We start from the raw sequence: 18,532 nt of genomic DNA, 5'->3' as shown, positions 1-18,532 counted from the left end.
ATCACTAGTTCTTTTGATTCAATTCATTCTCTCAAGAAATATTTTTGAGTCGTTCCTATGTATGTGTCAGGCACCGTTCTTGGCATTTGGGTTACCTCTGTGAACAAAAGAGAGTAAACCTCTGTCTTTTTGAGGATTCCATTCTTTTGTGGGAAGACAGCAAATAATAAATATAATTGCAAGGTAAAGCATATGGTAAATTAGAAGGCAATAAGTGCTTTAGAAAAAAAAGAGTAAGGTAGGGTAAGGATGTCAGGGTAGCCTCATTGAGCAAAGACTGAATGAAGGAGATGAGAGTTCAACAGGGAGAAATCCAGCTGAAGTGTTCCAAAGAAGGACTAACTAGTACAGAGGCATGCCTGGTATATTCCAGGACCAGAAAGGAGGGTCAACGTGCCCAGAGTGGTACAGCCACGGGGGAAGCGGAGCAGGACAGGTCAGTGACAGCACGAGCCAGACCACATGGGACAGTGTAAGCCATTATCAAGATGAGCCTTTACTCTGAGAGAAAGAGGGAGCTGGTGGAGCGTTTTGAGGCGATAAGTGACATAGTCCAAGTTATATTTTAAAAGAATCACTCCGGCCACCGTCTTGATTACAGATAGGGAGGCGGCGTCAAGGGACCCCCTGCAGATAGAATCTTCTGCAGAATCCCGGTGAGAGATGATGGCGACTAACACATTAGCCGTAGAGACGATAGGAGATTGCTGGATTCTGATCCTCGTTTGACTATAGAGCCAACCTACTCAAACTTTTAACTTACAAGTCATTCCATCACACAAAAAGGGAAAAAAATCTTTAAAAGCAACCTCCACTTTAAGCTCTACTACCAAAAATTAGATTTTAAGGGCACAGACTAGATTGTGTGTGTCTCTTATACTTACCTCTTTATTTAAAAGTTATTATTTTATTTCCCTTCCCACATACCCTTTGTGGTATGAAGTAAGGTATGCTTTATTTCTCTTATACATCTTTAGGGGGAAAAAACACCCCTTTACTCACGGTAAAGAAGCATATGGTCTTTCTAGGTCTTAAAATATGTCACAATATATACCAATAAATTTAATTTTGAAAGTAGTGAAATATGATAGAAAAGAAGTGTCCAGGTAAGCAGTTTACTGTACATCGGCTATAAAGGGAGTTCAAAAAAAATTTTTGACATCCACTATTTTAGAAAAACAGCTTTAGATCCAAACTTTGGTAACTGTGCAGACATGAGAGCGTATTCCAGACAGAATATGTCATCTCTGTCACTCTACACTGATGGTCAATGGATAGGCTACCTACAAACGGAGAGCACCCCCTCAGCCGAGTTCAAGGGCTCACGGGCTAGCTGTACAGTCTGCCAGTTTGACTCAGTACATTACGGTCTGGGAGGAGGAAACAATAAACACAACATCAGCATGATCATTCAGTGCTGTGATCTATTTGGAAGTAGTGGAGATGCGATTTTCATCTTCAATCATGCACACGATGTTTCCTGGAAGGGCCAATGTTCTCTGCATTGGCTTCATTTTGGTCATTTCCTGAGCTGGGTGTTATGCCAGGTTAAGACTTTATTCCATGGTTACGAAAAGTCAGGAAGCACAACAACAGTGAGAAAACCTTCCACGTAATTAAAGCCTTTGATTGGGACGCACAACTCAGGGCAAACGTGTCTCTGACAACGCGAGCAAATCACGTTGCAGACAGAGAATCTGTCCACTTCCCTGAATTTGTTTTTCACTGACTCCAGAGATCATATGGGCACTGAAACATCTCTGACTCAGCAACAGAAGTGACAAAAGCAATCATGTACAAAGGCAGAGGGAAAGAGGCCCCGGGGAATCTTAGCACCCACCGGAGGAACACACAATTGGTAGCAGAGGTTATTCTCAGAGGCATGATGAAATCAGAGAAAGACACCCTGTCTGACCTTTTATAGAACATTTCAGAAGCAGAACAATCAAATGAGGAATGCTTTCCATAACAATGGTGTACAGAGTAAAGGAGTGCCTTTGATCAGAGTGGTGGAACTAGGTAACTGAATTGCCTACAAGCGACTGAAATATGCAATAATTAAGGGGCCCTTCAAGTTTACTTCAACGGCTGGTCTTAAGTTGAAAAAGGACACAGAATTCAATCTTACATGCTAATGATTATTTAACAGATGTGAAAATCCCACTGTTCTCTCTCTTCCTTCCTTCTTAAAGAATGCCAAGAAGAATTTTCTTTAAAGCAGAATACTTTAGATGTTTAATCCATTTATGTATGTAAGCAGGAAATGTGTTTTCCAAGTGTTTTACTTAAGAGAGTAATCTGGATGCCTAAAAGGGCACTATAAAAATAGACACTGATTTAAGACAGAAAGTTTGAAAACATACTGATAATGGCAATTGGTATGAGGGACATGGATTTCAAAGATGCGTAACAATTTAAAACCATTTCCTCACACATTTGACTTTATATTTTTCTTTTAAAGATTCTATTGTTGAATAACTAATATAGTTGCAACACTCCATTAAATATTTACAGAGAATCTGAAATAGCTGCCTCTGAATAATAACTGTTAAGAAATTCAACTACAGAAAGTTCTTCATTATTTGTGATAATTGGGTGTGGATATGATTTAAAGTCACATATAATTTAGTTTGTAGCTTCGATCTTCATAGCCTATACACCTTTTACCAGAGAAGAATTAACTGACTTACTGCTTTCTCAGCTTTTTTGGTTTTATCATCTTGGAGGTTAAAAAAAAAAAGTCTAGACAGTAGGATAAATAAACAAAAGTAGGTAGTAATCAAGACTGATTTCATCAGGAATGTCTCTTTTAATTCTATTCTATTCCTTTATATGTGTGCTTTATAAATTGTGTAATTGAGTGTCTTTACTAATGATATAAGTGAACATATTAATAAAGCCGTATTGCTTCATCCTAGTGACGGACTAATTATATATGAACGCTAACGAATACTGGAACTTTTCACACACTGTGGGGAAAAACTCAAACGGAACGGTAAACGTTTCAAATATAGGAGATAAATAAGATGACACATATTCATTTAAGACATCTATACTGTAATGCTGGAGTGTGCTGTTCAAAAACAAAAGATACAAAATCAAAGGGGGGGAATAAACTTAACAGATTTAAAAATACCCTGGCAGAGACATATTTGACATTTCTGTGAAGCTAAAAGAAGAGAGAAACAGATGTTACATCATTGCAGGAGTTACTACAGATCACCTACCAGATGGAGGATATGTACTGATGCCTTCCTTTACAGATTATAAAACCGGAACCAAAGCAATACTGTAATGACGGGGCATTTTAACCATTCATTAAGTCAGGAAACAAATAGGTGTTGAATGCTTGCTGTGTGTCAAGAATTGTTGTAGTCTCAGAGATACATTAACGAATAAAACAAGGAAGGAACTGGGGATGCCCAGCCTGGTGAAGAGAAGAATTGAGGTGGGAAGACAGACATTCTTATATTTGTGGAACCGCTGTCATTTAAAAGAAGGAATGGACACATTTTAACGGAAGTTAAAGGGAGGCCTTCGGTAGAGCAATAAGAAGGAACTTCCCAGCACGTTAAGCTGGCTAAAAATAGGACAAGCTGCCTCGTAAAGTAGCTAATCCCTTATCCAACAGTTCAAGGAAAGGTTGGAAAATCATGCGCCAGGGATCCTTTAGAAGAGATTCCTGAACTATGTATGTGAGGCTCTTTCAATTCTAAGGCCCTTATGATTATATGATCCAAGCAATATTTTAGTAAAATTAATTGGTGTGAAGAATGTACTGGAGCAGAAATAAACAGCAGCAGGGAAGGATATGGTAGTCATTGAAATATGATGCCATTAAGACCAGGATGAAGGAGATATCTCTGGAAATGAAAGGATGGACACACACTTTTTCAACGGAGAAGTCAATCAAAAAAGTAACCTTGGAAATGCTTTTTAATCAATAAAGCTTAAGAGAAACACTAGGCATTATTATGACATTTTTAATAGCTTCTTTCCCAGCACATGCCTTACACACTGAAGACGTTCATTACATGCTTGCCTCCCATTTTTCTTCCTTGTATATGAAACTTATGGAAGTGGTTAATTTTTTATTTAAAAGGGATTATTATTATTTTTAAATATTATAGAGTTATATAAAGTAATTTCTTTCCCCTCTCTAATAATAAATTCTAAAGATAACCAGTTGGGGACTTCCCTGGCAGTCCAGTGGTTAAGACTTTGCCTTCCAATGCAGCGGGTGCGAGTTCAATCCCTGGTTGGGGAGCTATGATCCCACATGCCTCGCAGCCAAAAAAGAAAAACATAAAAACAGAAGCAATACTGTAACAAATTCAATAAAGACTTTAAAAATGGTCCACATCAAAAACAATCTTAAAAAATAATAAAGATACCAGTTGTACCAGAGTATATTTTGAAACATTAATCAAGGTTCCTAACCGTCACCACCACTGACTTTTTCTCTTGTATCTTTCCCCACATCCTATGAGTACATAGAACCTTAGGAAAAAGTTGTTAACGCAGAAGTAGAATATAAATAAATAAATTCTTGATCTTTGAGTTTCAACAGCTTAGACTTATGCAAGAAACAGAAAGGTTCCAGAAGAATTCTTGAGTATTCAGAGCTAGTTTTTCTAGCACCCACCCTTCCCAACCCCATGGCACTTGACTACTAATGCCTAACTGGAGTAGAAGAAAATTAGGCGAAGGGTTGCTTGTGTGGAGAAGGCACTCTGCTCAATGCTGCCCCCTTCCAAGTTGGATGCAATAACAGGAACAAAAGATGGACCCAAGAGCAGCAAAATTTTACCCTTTCCCCAGCATGGTGAAGTAGGATAAGACTAAGGATGGATGGGTAGGGTATTTAGGCAGATGAGACAACTGAGACAACTGAGACAACTTCAAAGAGACAACAGATTCTGGCCCCCAAGCCTCCCCACACCCAGCGTGTCTTATGGGGCAGCCATACACTTTCTGTACATCGAAGGGTCATGGAAATCCCTGAGAGAGGGCTAGAATTTTAAAGGTCCTGTGGTTAGTGTGGACTTATGAGGCCACAGTGATTGTAACAAACTCATAAACAAAGGTACCGATAGGTTTCAATGCGCAAAGCGTGAAAGAAGACCAGACGTTTCTTACTGTCTTGGTTAGCTCAGACTATGATAACAAAACACCACACACTGGGTGGCTTAGACAACAGACATTTGCTTCTCACAGTTCTGGAGACTGGAAGTCCAAGACCAAGGTGCCAGCCAATTTGGTTCCTGAAGAAGGCCCTCTTCCTGGCTTGCAGGTGGTCACCTGACTGTGTTCCTACATGGTGGAGAGGGTGTCCTGGTGTCTCTTCTCCTTCTCAGAAGGGCCTTAATTCCACTATGAGGGCCCCACACCCTAACTGCATCTAAAACTAATTATCTCCCCAAAGGTCCTGCCTCCAAATACCATCACACTGGGGGTCAGGGCTTCAACGCGGGAATTCTGGGAGGATGTAATTCAGTCCATAGCATTTTGCTCCTGCCCCCCCATTCATGTCTTTCTCACATCCAGAAATACATTCATTGCATCCCAACAGCCTGAAAACTCTGAACTGTTCTAGCATCAATTCTGAAGTCTAACCTCCTATTTAAATATCATCTAAAGCAGGAGCCTGGTGCAGCGCCTCCGCACACGGCCCGCCGCCTCCATCTGGAATTGCGGTGTCTCGCACGGCGCTTCTGCTCATGGTGTGAGTTGCTGGCACAGCCATATTACATGAAGAACTCTGGTCTGAAAGGCTGGGTGAAAGCCTTTGCCCGCAGCACCCTATGAGCAAGTAAAACTAGACTGTGCACACAGGAGAAAAAGTTAAAATTCAATATCTTTGGGCCTGAACCAAGATGGCAGAGTAGAAAGACGTGCTCTCACTCCCTCTTGCGAGAACACCAGAATCACAACTGGCTGCTGCACAATCATCGACAGGAAGACACTGGAACTCACCAAAAAAGATACCCCACATCCAAAGACAAAGGAAAAGCCACAATGAGATGGTAGGAGGGGCACAATCACAATGAAATCAAATCCCATAACTGCTGGGTGGGTGACTCACAGACTGGAGAACACTTAAACCACAGAAGTCCACCCACTGGAGTGAAGGTTCTGAGCCCCACGTCAGGCTTCCCAACCTGGGGGTCTGGCAATGGGAGGAGGAATTCCTAGAGAATCAGACTTTGAAGGCTAGTGGGATTTGATTGCAGGACTTCGACAGGACCAGGGGAAACAGAGACTCCACTCTTGGAGGGTACACACAAAGCAGTGTGTGCACTGGGACCCAGGGGAAGGAGCAGTGACCCCAGGGGAGACTGAACCAGACATACCTGATAGTGTTGGAGGGTCTCCTGCAGAGGCGGGGGGTGGCTGTGCCTCACCGTGAGGACAAGGACACTGTCAGCAGAGGTTCTGGGAGGTACTCCTTGGTGTGAGCCCTCCCGGAGTCCGCCATTAGCCCCACCAAAGACACAGGTACAATCCAGTGTTGGGTTGCCTCAGGCCAAACAACCAACAGGGAGGGTACCCAGCCCCACCCATTAGCAGTCAAGCGGATTAAAGTTTTAATGAGCTCTGCCCACCAGAGCAACACCCAGCTCTACCCACCACCAGTCCCTCCCATCAGGAAACTTGCACAAGCCTCTTAGATAGCCTCATCCACCAGAGGGCAGACAGCAGAAGCAAGAACTACAATCCTGCAGCCTGTGGAACAAAAACCACATTCACTAAAAGACAGACAAGATGAAAAGGCAGAGGGCTATGTACCAGATGAAGGAACAAGATAAAACCCCAGTAATACAACTAAATGAAGTGGAGATAGGCAACCTTCCAGAAAAATAATTCAGAATAATGATAGTGAAGATGATCCAGGACCTCGGAAAAAGAATGGAGGCAAAGATCAAGAAGATGCAAGAAATGTTTAACAAAGACCTAGAAGAATTAAAGAACAAACAAACAGAGATGGACAATACAATAACTGAAATGAAAACTATACTAGAAGGAATCAATAGCAGAATAACTGAGGCAGAAGAACGGATAAGCGACCTGGAAGACAGAATGGTGGAATTCACTGCTGCGGAACCGAATAAAGAAAAAAGAATGAAAAGAAATGAAGACAGCCTAAGAGACCTCTGGGACAACATTAAACACAACAACATTCGCATTATAGGGGTCCCAGAAGGAGAAGAGAGAGAGAAAGGACCAGAGAAAATATCTGAAGAGATTATAGTCGAAAACTTCCCTAACATGGGAAAGGAAACAGCCACCCAAGTCCAGGAAGAGCAGCAAGTCCCATACAGGATAAACCCAAGGAGAAACACGCCGAGTCACATAGTAATCAAATTGGCAAAAACTAAAGACAAAGAAAAATTAATCAAAGTAGCAAGGGAAAAATGACAAATAACATACAAGGGAACTCCTATAAGGTTTAACAGCTGATTTCTCAGCAGAAACTCTGCAAGCCAGAAGGGAGTGGCATGATATACTTAAAGTGATGAAAGGGAAGAACCTACAACCAAGATTACTCTACCCAGCAAGGATCTCACTCAGATTTTTTTTTTTTTCTATGTTTATTGACCATTTGGAGATCCTCTTTGGTGAAGTGCCAATTCAAGTCTTCTATTGGGATATCTTTTTTTTTTTTTTTAATAGAGGAGGAAGGAACATTTCCCACTTCATTTTAATTAATTAATTTATTTATTTATTTTTGGCTGTGTTGGGTCCTCGCTTCTGTGCGAGGGCTTTCTCCAGCTGCAGCAAGCGGGGGCCACTCTTCATCGCGGTGCACGGGCCTCTCACCATCGCGGCCTCTCCAGTTGCGGAGCACAGGCTCCAGACGCGCAGGCTCAGTAGTTGTGGCTCACGGGCCCAGTCGCTCCGCGGCATGTGGGATCCTCCCAGACCAGGGCTCGAACCCGTGTCCCCTGCACTGGCAGGCAGACTCCCAACCACTGCACCACCAGGGAAGCCCTCTCACTCAGATTTGATGGAGAAATCAAAAGCTTTACAGACAAGCAAAAGCTAAGAGAATTCAGCACCACCAAACCAGCTCTACAGCAAATGCTAAAGGAACTTCTCTAAGTGGGAAACACAAAAGAAGAAAACGACCTACAAAAACAAACCCAAAACAATAAAGAAAATGGCCATAGGAACATACATATCGATAATTACCTTAAACATGAATGGATTAAATGCTCCAACCAAAAGACATAGGCTTGCTGAATGGATACAAAAACAAGACCTGTATATACGCTGTCTACAAGAGACCAACTTCAGGCCTAGGGGCACATACAGACTGAAAGTGAGGGGAAGGTAAAAGATACTCCATGCAAATGGAAATCAGAAAGCTGGAGTAGCAATACTCATATCAGTAAAAATAGAGTTTAAAATGAAGGATGTTACAAGAGACAAGGAAGGACACTACACAGTGATCAAGGGATCAATCCAAGAAGAAAATATAACGATTGTAAATATATATGCACCCAACATAGGAGCACCTCAATACATAAGGCAACTGCTAACAGCTATAAAACAGGAAATCGACAGTAACACAGTAATAGTGGGGAACTTTAACACCTCATTTACACCAATGGACAGATCATCCAAAATGAAAACAAATAAGGAAACAGAAGCTTTAAATGACACAACAGACCAGATAGATTTAATTGATATTTATAGGACATTCCATCCAAAAACAGCAGATTACACTTTCTTCTCAAGTGTGCACAGAACATTCTTCAGGATAGATCACATCTTGGGTCACAAATCAAGCCTCAGTAAATTTAAGAAAATTGAAATCATATCAAGCATCTTTTCTGACCACAACACTATGAGATTAGAAATCAATTACAGGGAAAAAAATGTAAAAAAACACAAACACATGGAGGCTAAACAATACGTTACTAAATAACCAAGAGATCACTGAAGGAATCATAGAGGAAATCAAAAAATACCTAGAGACAAATGACAATGACAACACAATGATCCAAAACCTATGGGATGCAGCAAAAGCAGTTCTAAGAGGGAAGTTTATAGCTATACAAGACTACCTCAAGAAACAAGAAAAATCTCAAATAAACAATCTAACCTTACACCTAAAGGAACTAGAGAAAGAAGAACAAACAAAACCCAAAGTTAGCAGAAGGAAAGAAATCATAAAGATCAGAGCAGAAATAAATGAAATAGAAACGAAGAAAACAATAGCAAAGATCAAAAAAACTAAAAGCTGGTTCTTTGAGAAGATAAACAAAATTGATAAACCATTAGCCAGACTCATCAAGAAAAAGAGGGAGAGGATTCAAATCAGTAAAATTAGAAATGAAAAAGGAGAAGTTACAACAGACACTGCAGAAATACAAAGCATCCTAAGAGACTACTACAAGCAACTCTATGCCAATAAAATGGACAAACTGGAAGATATGGAGAAATTCTTAGAAAGGTATAACCTTCCAAGACTGAACCAGGAAGAGACAGAAAATATGAACAGACCAATCACAAGTAATGAAACTGAAACTGTGATTAAAAATCTTCCAACAAACAAAAGTTCAGGATCAGATGGCTTCACAGGTGAATTCTATCAAACATTTAGAGAAGAGCCAACACCCATCCTTCTCAAACTCTTCCAAAAAATTGCAGAGGAAGGAACACTCCCAAACTCCTCTATGAGGCCACCATCACCCTGATATCAAAACCAGACAAAGACACTACAAAAAAAAGAAAATTACAGACCAATATCACTGATGAATATAGATGTAAAAATCCTCAACAAAATACTAGCAAACAGAATCCAACAACAAATTAAAAGGACCATACACCATGATCAAGTGGGATTTCTCCCAGGGATGTAAGGATTCTTCAATATATGCAAATCAATCAATGTGATACACCATATTAACAAATTGAAGAATAAAAACCATATGATCACCTCAATAGATGCACAAAAAACTTTTGACAAAATTCAACACCCATTTATGATAAAAACTCTCCAGAAAGTGGGCATAGAGGGAACCTACCGCAACATAATAAAGGCCATATACGACAAACCCACAGCAAACATCATTCTCAATGGTGAAAAACTGAAAACATTTCATCTAAGATCAGGAACAAGACAAGGATGTCCACTCTCACCACTATTGTTCAACATAGTTTTGGAAGTCCTAGCCACGGCAATCAGAGAAGAAAAAGAAATAAAAGGAATCCAAATTGGAAAAGAAGAAGTAAAACTGTCACTGTTTGCAGATGACATGATACTATATATAGATCATCCTAAAGATGCCACCAGAAAACTACTAGAGCTAATCAATGAATTTGGTAGAGTTGCAGGATACAAAATTAATGCACAGAAATCTCTTGCATTCCTATACACTAATGACGAAAAATCTGAAGGAGAAATTAAGGAAACACTCTCATTTAGCACTGCAACAAACAGAATAAAATACTAGGAATAAACCTACCTAGGGAGACAAAAGACCTGTATGCAGAAAACTATAAGATACTGAAGAAGCAAATTAAAGATGATACCAACAGATGGAGAGACATACCATGTTCTTATATTGGAAGAATCAATTATGTGAAAATAACTATACTACCCAAAGCAATCTACAGATTCAATGCAATCCCTATCAAATTACCAATGGCATTTTTTACAGAACTAGAACAAAAAATCTTAAAATTTGTATGGAGATACAAAAGACCCAGAATAGCCAAAGCAGTCTTGAGGGGAAAAAACGGAGCTGGAAGAATCAGACTCCCTGACGTCAGACTATACTACAAAGCTACAGTAGTCAGGACAATATGGTACTGGCACAAAAACAGAAACATGGATCAATGGAACAGGATAGAAAGCCCAGAGGTAAACACATGCACCTATGGTCAACTACTCTATGACAAAGGAGGCAAGGATACATAATGCAGAAAAGACAGTCTCTTCAATAAGTGGTGCTGGGAAAACGGGACAGCTACATGTAAAAGAATGAAATTAGAACACTCCCTAACACCATACACAAAAATAAACTCAAAATGGATTAAAGACCTAAATGTAAGACCGGACACTATAAAACTCTTAGAGGAAAACATAGGAAGAACACTCTCTGACATAAATCACAGCAAGATCTTTTTTGACCCACCTCCTAGAGTAATGGAAATAAAAACAAAAATAAACAAATGGGACCTAATGAAACTTCAAAGCTTTTGCACAGCAAAGGAAACCATAAACAAGACGAAAAGACAACCCTCAGAATGGGAGAAAATATTTGCAAATGAATCAATGGACAAAGGATTAATCTCCAAAATATATAAACACCTCATGCAGCTCAATATTAAAAAAACAACAACCCAATCCAAAAATAGGCAGAAGACCTAAACAGACATTTCTCCAAAGAAGACATACAGATGGCCAAGGAGCACATGAAAAGCTGCTCAACATCACTAATTATTAGAGAAATGCAAATCAAAACTACAGTGAGGTATCACCTCACACCAGTTAGAATGGGCATCGTCAGAAAATCTACAAACAACAAATGCTGGGGAGGGTGTGAAGAAAAGGGAGCCCTCTTGCACTGTTGGTGGGAATGTAAATTGATACAGCCACTATGGAGAACAGTATGGAGGTTCCTTAAAAAACTAAAAATAGAATTACCATATGATCCAGCAATCCCAGTACTGGGCATATACCCAGAGAAAACCATAATTCAAAAAGACACATGCACCCCAATGTTCATTGCAGCACTATTTACAATATCCAGGTCATGGAGGCAATCTAAATGCCCATCGACAGACGAATGGATAACGAAGATGTGGTACATATATACAATGGAATATTACCCAGTCATAAAAAGGAACGAAATTGGGTCATTTGTTGAGACGTGGATGGATCTAGAGACTGTCATACAGAGTGAAGTAAGTCAGAAAGAGAAAAACAAATATCGTATATTAACGCATGTATGTGGAACCTAGAAAAATGGTACAGAGGAACCGGTTTGCAGGGCAGAAGTTGAGACACAGATGAAGAGAACAAACGTATGGACACCAAGGGGGAAAAGCCATGGGGGGGTGCTGGTGGTGGTGTGATGAATTGGGCGATTGGGATTGACATGTATACACTGATGTGTATAGAATTGATGACTAATTAGACCCTGCTGTATAAAAAAATAAATAAAATAAATATCATCTAAATCAGATATGGGTGATACTTGAGGATTCATTCTGAGGCAAAATTCTCTCCAGCTGTGAACCTGTGAATCCAGACAAGTTACACACTTCCAAAAATACAATTGTGGGGCAGGCACAGGATAGACAGCCCCTTTCCAAAAGGGGGAAATAAGAAAGAAGAAAGGAGTGATGGGTCCTAAGCAAGTCCAAAACTCATTAAGGCAAATTCCACCAGATCTTCAGGCTCAGGAATAATCCTCTGTGGTTGGATGGTCTCCCTCCCAGACCCACGGGGGCAGTGGTTGGGTTCCACAGCTCTGCTGGGTGGTGGTTGCACCCCCGAGGCTCTGGGTACCCCTGTCCCCAGCGCTTCACACAGATGTCCTCTGGCTTGTAGAAACCTAGGCGGCAGCCCTGATGATCTCTGAATTGCTTTCAGCGTCCTTTTTCCCTTTTCTTGAAGAACACTGCAGGTTTGTAGACCAATGGCTCTGTATTCCAGTTGTGTAGGATATAAGAAGTCTGACAGTCTTCTTTCATCTTATCTCACTTTTTCTGTCCAGTTAGTTTAAACTGGTATAACCCCGACTCTATTCCTGGCTTCTGTTGAAATGGCTGACTAAGACCTTGATTCACACCCATGGGTTCTCTATCAAATGATTGTTCAGCTACACCGTAGTGGCCCCTTCAGAACAAGCTTTCAATTCTTTGTATTATGGGTAGGCTGAGCATTTTCCAAATCTTCAAGTTCTGATTGCTTTCTGCCTAACAATTCCTTACTCAATTTATCACTCTCTTTTAGCATTTTTCTCTAAGCACTGGAAGGAACCAAGATGATACTTCAACACTTTGCTTAGAAGTCTCCTTAGTTAAATATCCAATTTCATCATTCAGAAGTTCTACCTTCCACAAAACACGAGAACACAGTTCAGCCAAGCTTCCTGCCACTCCATAACAAGGATCACCTTTCCTCCAGTTTCCACTAACATGTTCCTCCTTGCCATGTGAGACCTCACTCCAATCGATGTTAACATTCATATTTCTAGCATATTCCACGGATGCAACTCAGAACTCCTCCAGCCTCCACCCAATACCCAGTCCCAAAGCCGTTTCCACATGTTTAGATATTTGTTATAGCTGCACCCTGTCTCTTGATACCAAAATCTCTCCTGGGTTGCTACAACAGAACACCATAGATTGGGTGGCTTAACAACAGACATTTATGTCTCACAGTTCTGCAGGCCAGGAAGTCCAAGATCAAAGGGCCAGCGATTGGGTTCTTGGTGAGGACCCTCCTCTTGGCCCCCAGTCTTCCAGACAGTTGCCTTCTTGCTGTGTCCTCACAATACAGAGAGAACTCTGGTGTCTCTTCTTCTTCCTATAAGGGCACTAATCCCATCAGGAGAGCTCTACCCTCATGACCCCATCTAACCTCAATATCTCCCCAAAGCCTCATCTCCAAATACCATCACATTGGGATTAGGTCTTCAACATATGGGATTTTCAGGGGTAATTCAATCCATAGCACTCACCATAATATGACATTAATATAATCATATTCCTAGGATGAAATTAGGAATTGATAAGAAACCCTGATTTGACTATATCCATCTGAAGAGTTTCTACCAACTGGTGAAATGGGGCTCAAAATTAAAAGAATAAAGACACTTATAAACTTATATAGCATAAGCTTGCATAGACACAGACACACACACACATAGATTTTTAGAAAATGAAATCAATCTTCATACTTAGTTTGGCAAAGTACCTTTTTATCCACTCCACAATAGAGCATAGGTGTCTTTTCAAGTTAGTGTGTATATATCTATACACACGTGTGTGTGTGCACACAACTCACACACTCTTGTTTATATACATATATACACAATGTATCTTATATAATATACTTTTAAGATAATAACTGAATAGTATTATTACATAGCATGAATCCCCTTCTGATGGACATTTAGTTTGCTCCTAATGTGCACTGAGCACTTACACTTGCAGTCACTTACGTAACTATTTCCACAGGACACATCCGGAGAACTGAGATGCTGAGCCACAGCTCATCCACATGAGCAATTCCGAGAGGTACCGACCAAGGACTTGCTCATTAAATTAAAAAAATTCTTTCCGTCATAAAAAATGCACGTGCAGTATAACAACTGGGAGAAACGGAACTACAGAAAAATAAAGAACACTAGGAAAAGGAAAAAACAAAAACCATCCATAATCCACACACCCAGAGGTATTTTTGTTTCTTTCTTTCCTGGCCTTTTTTTCTTGTACAAACACAGTCACAATTCAGATCATACTGTATTGTTCGGTTTTGCTATTTTTTATGTATCATCATGTCATAAGCATTCTCCTATGTCATTAAATATTTGGAAGAATTTTTTAAACTGTGAAGAACTGTGAAGATATGAGCTACTTTTTAAACACTTTTATTTAGATCTCATTTATATACTATAAGGTTTGTAATTTTTAAATTAGAATTCATAAATTCAACAATTTTAAATAAATCTACAGAATATTACACCCATCAGTCAATCCAGTTTTAGAACATGTCCATCAATGCTGTATTACAAATGGAGAGATAGTTTAGGACAGATATCCTATATTACTTTAAAAAAAAAACAAACTATATATATATATATATATATACACACACACACACACATATATATATATATATATACACACATACATATATATCTCAACACTCAGATTTTATACTAAATGGAGAGACTATTTCTAAAGCATTGTCTTCTCTGACAAGTTGCATCTTTGCCCCTTTATTTTTCCTCTGCAATGCTGTTTTTCATATGGATGTTCTTGAATATTTTCTTTTCCCTTCCTCTCTCCCTTGAGCAGGCTATGTTCATTTATGATGCCCTGCTGCCTTGTTTCCTTGTGGTACCATCAGAACTGCTGCTTTCTATGTGCCGTGAGCCCTTGGGAATCGGAGAAGCAGCATGAAACAGATGTGATACTTGTCAGTTTTATTCCTGCTGCCCCTGAGAAGGAAGTCCTTTGTTCAAGAACAGAGCAGGCATGACCACCCACTGATGGCATTAACCGTAGGAAAGAACAAGTGAAACAGCCCTGGCTTTCCTTGAAAATCTCTCTTCCCTAGCAGAGGGACAGCATTAGCTTCACTCTGTTGCTTCTGCTGGTATTACTAGGAAATCATCGATTGAAGGAGAAGCAGCAATGGAAGTGAACTCCAGGGAATAACCGAAGTTTTGAAATTATTAAATGGCTGAATCACCTTCACAGGGTATCCATTCTCAATGTTAATAAAGAAGAAATTTGAGACAGAGTTGTGGAATATGTATTATTATTCCAATTATCCTTTCTATTTTCCAGTTTTTTATCTTTTCTTTTTTAGTTTTTAATGAATAGAAGTGTGTGAGTGTATGCAATTGTGGGTGTTTGCATTAAGATACTTTTGAAATTTTAATTCTAATAACTTATTCCTGTGCACTGCAATGTTGCCAGGGTGAAGGTGTGTGTGTGTGTGTGTTTGTGTGTGTGTGTGTGTGTGTGTAGTGTAGGGACAGTTTCTCTTGATAGAATGTATGAGGATTCCTAATTCTCCATTTCGCAAATTAAATTTCACTGAAAGCATGTGCTTTCAAGTAATTCTGAACGAAATCAACCTTAAAGTGACCAGTGTGGAGTGAAAAAAAAATTTATGAAATGAATACAGCAGAGCTGGGGCAGTAAAAAAAATCAATAGAAAATCTTAAAGTTTTATTATAGGCTTCTTGCATATGGTACACATTTTTCTTTTCATTTCAGGCTATCATGTTGCCAGTTTCTGGCTTTGCTATTACAAAGTAATCCTAGAAAGGCAGGTAAATCTGTTCAAGAGACAAGTTTGAATTCTAAACAGAACAAAGGATCTTTTGATTAGTGGTTGCTATTTTATTGTAATTAAACAAAAGTAGCGAGATCTGAGCGAGGACCAAAGAACAAGGAACTCCTCATTTCTATGGCAACAAGGAAAATTACTCCTTTCAGAGGTTTTAGGGAACTCTTTGCATTACACCACTTTTGACAAATTTAATTCAAATAACTCATTCCTGTGTACTGTATTATTCTCAGGATTAATAAATATATATAAATATAAACTGCTTTTATGATATTATTTAATGTAAGCACCACAAAATCTTTTTGCTGGATTGACATAAAGAGCGGTGATTTTCCAAACACAAAGCTAAGATATGAAGAAAAAGAGAGAGAAGAGAAAGAAAGAGAATAGAGTAGAAAATGCTGAGAATAATGTTAAATAAAGAAAAATCTAACCTGATTGGAGACTCAGTGGTCACAGCTGACACCCTGGAAAATTATGATGCCAGCTGAATTGCATTAAGTTCAAAGCCTCATTGATTATGCCTTAAATAACCATAAGGGTGGATCAACATTGGACATGTGGATTATTCTTATTATAATTTTGCATATGATACTTTTCTCTAGCGAAACTATCAATTTTACCCTCCTTAGAATTATAACATCTCAAATAAGGAAACATTAGGCTTTAAAACTTCCCTGGAAGAAGCATAAACACTGATTTATATCTAATAACAAATCAGGGCAAGGGGTCTGACGGCTCACGCTACAGAAATACAGAATTTTTGTTTACATTAGGAGAAATACTTTAATGTGCGCCAATTTGCACCGTATTACAATTGGATTAAAACCGTTGCTTATTCGTTTTGTTTGCACCGATGAGATTAATATCAACAGTCTTTACTGAAGAACTAACAAGGCTACAGCGGCTTTTTATGCATTTACATTCCCAATCTACTTCCTCTTTCTCAACTGATGTACAGTATCTTTCAAGAAACAACATCTTTCAGCTTTGCCATTTTGATCACTTGCATCTCGAGAGCCTGCTGGCAAAGCAGCGGCATGTCAGAAATGGGTGAGGCACATGAAGATATACAAGTGTGAATTTCATGAAGCACGATGCTCCTTCCATGCCACGTGTTTTTGGCCACTAAAACACTGTAAGTGCTTAGCTTCAACACCCCGTGTTGTGCATCTCATCCCAGTAGCAATTACAGCTAGGGTCCAGCTGTAAAAACCTGACGGAGATGCCGTGCGGATTCCACGAAGCAAAAGCACAATTCACTAGCAGTGCTTCCCTTGCTTTCTGAAGCTTTTGCGCTACAGGCGGGACTGACAGGGCAGGTCATTCCTATTCCTCCCTCTTCTCCACTCCAACGAGGGCAAACTACTGAAAAGTAACCCAGAAACTCAGGACCACCTCAGATGCCATTTACATCCTTCCTTAATACGTTAAAGGGAAATCAGATTGTAGCCACAGATGAAAGCACGGCGAGGTAAAGAGGCAACACGCTTACCAAGCCCGTCTGCAAGTTCTCTCTTTCTAGTTACTCTGAAGAAATGGAATCAATCCGATCAGACTAGCAGTAAACTTGGATTGCAAGTCAGCAACGGGCAGGTAACTCTACTGGAAACGCTGATAGTTATACATATTTATCCAGAAAGAAATGAGTACAATTCTGTATGAATGGTACAGACACCTAGGTAAAAGGGTTTCTGATGCCCATGGAGCCTTTTTATGCCCAAACACACCTGAGGGACACCATCAATTCAGAAGTTTCTCTGCCTCTCCGCTGGTGTGCTGACACCGCAGTAGTTGGAGGCTGGTGGGGAAGAGAGGTGAGTGCAGGGCCGGGAAGAGAGTGCGTTTGCATCTGTCTGTCCCGGGTGTGACGGGAGACTGCAGTTCGAACTCCAAGTCCCATGATTTTGCGCCCTGTGGTTTCTCTTTGAGCATGGCTGGGTGGAGACTATATGGAGATTAAACAGAGCAGGGGGCAAATCCATCAAGAAGGAAGACTGTTAACACGTGGATTAATAAATTAAACCCCTTGCTTGGGGTTCTTTGTAAATAATAGCTCATTTGTTGGCTTAAATAAGAAGCTAGTCCTTTATTAAAAGAAATGAATATCTGAAAACATTGATTAAGAGCTGAGCCCTGGCTTATTTAACAAAAATGTGAAAAATAGACACAAATGCAGAAATTCAAATACAGATTATAGTTTACTCATAGACAATAACTTTAATGAAGCGCAGGGTGCCGAGTTCACAAAACAAGTGATCAGAGTTGGCAGGTGAACAGTAAAAAGAGTCCCTGTTAATAAATGTGCTAATCAGTTTGTACAGTTTTGATAACATCCTTTTGAAATGTGCAGTAGGGCCTGACTAATATAAAGAATCGATTTATACACAGATAATGAGAGAGAACGTTGAGTGGAAATGAGAAAAGTCATTTCATTTTACATTTTATGTGAGTTGTTATAATTTTAAGGTTCTCCCCCCAAAA

General features: G+C 39.7%; 1 protein-coding gene across 8 annotated transcripts in view; it reads right to left on the bottom strand.

The window, feature by feature from the left end:
• Window positions 1-18,532, bottom strand: part of TENM3 (teneurin transmembrane protein 3) — a 608,889-nt gene that overhangs the window by 207,454 nt on the left and 382,903 nt on the right. The gene's annotated exons all lie outside the window — the stretch shown is intronic.

Source organism: Balaenoptera acutorostrata, chromosome 21 (assembly GCF_949987535.1).
Source record: "Balaenoptera acutorostrata chromosome 21, mBalAcu1.1, whole genome shotgun sequence".
Taxonomy (NCBI): Eukaryota; Metazoa; Chordata; class Mammalia; order Artiodactyla; family Balaenopteridae; genus Balaenoptera; species Balaenoptera acutorostrata.
The sequence above is the reverse complement of the archived record's forward strand: the minus strand, read 5'-3'. Positions and strand labels throughout refer to the sequence as shown.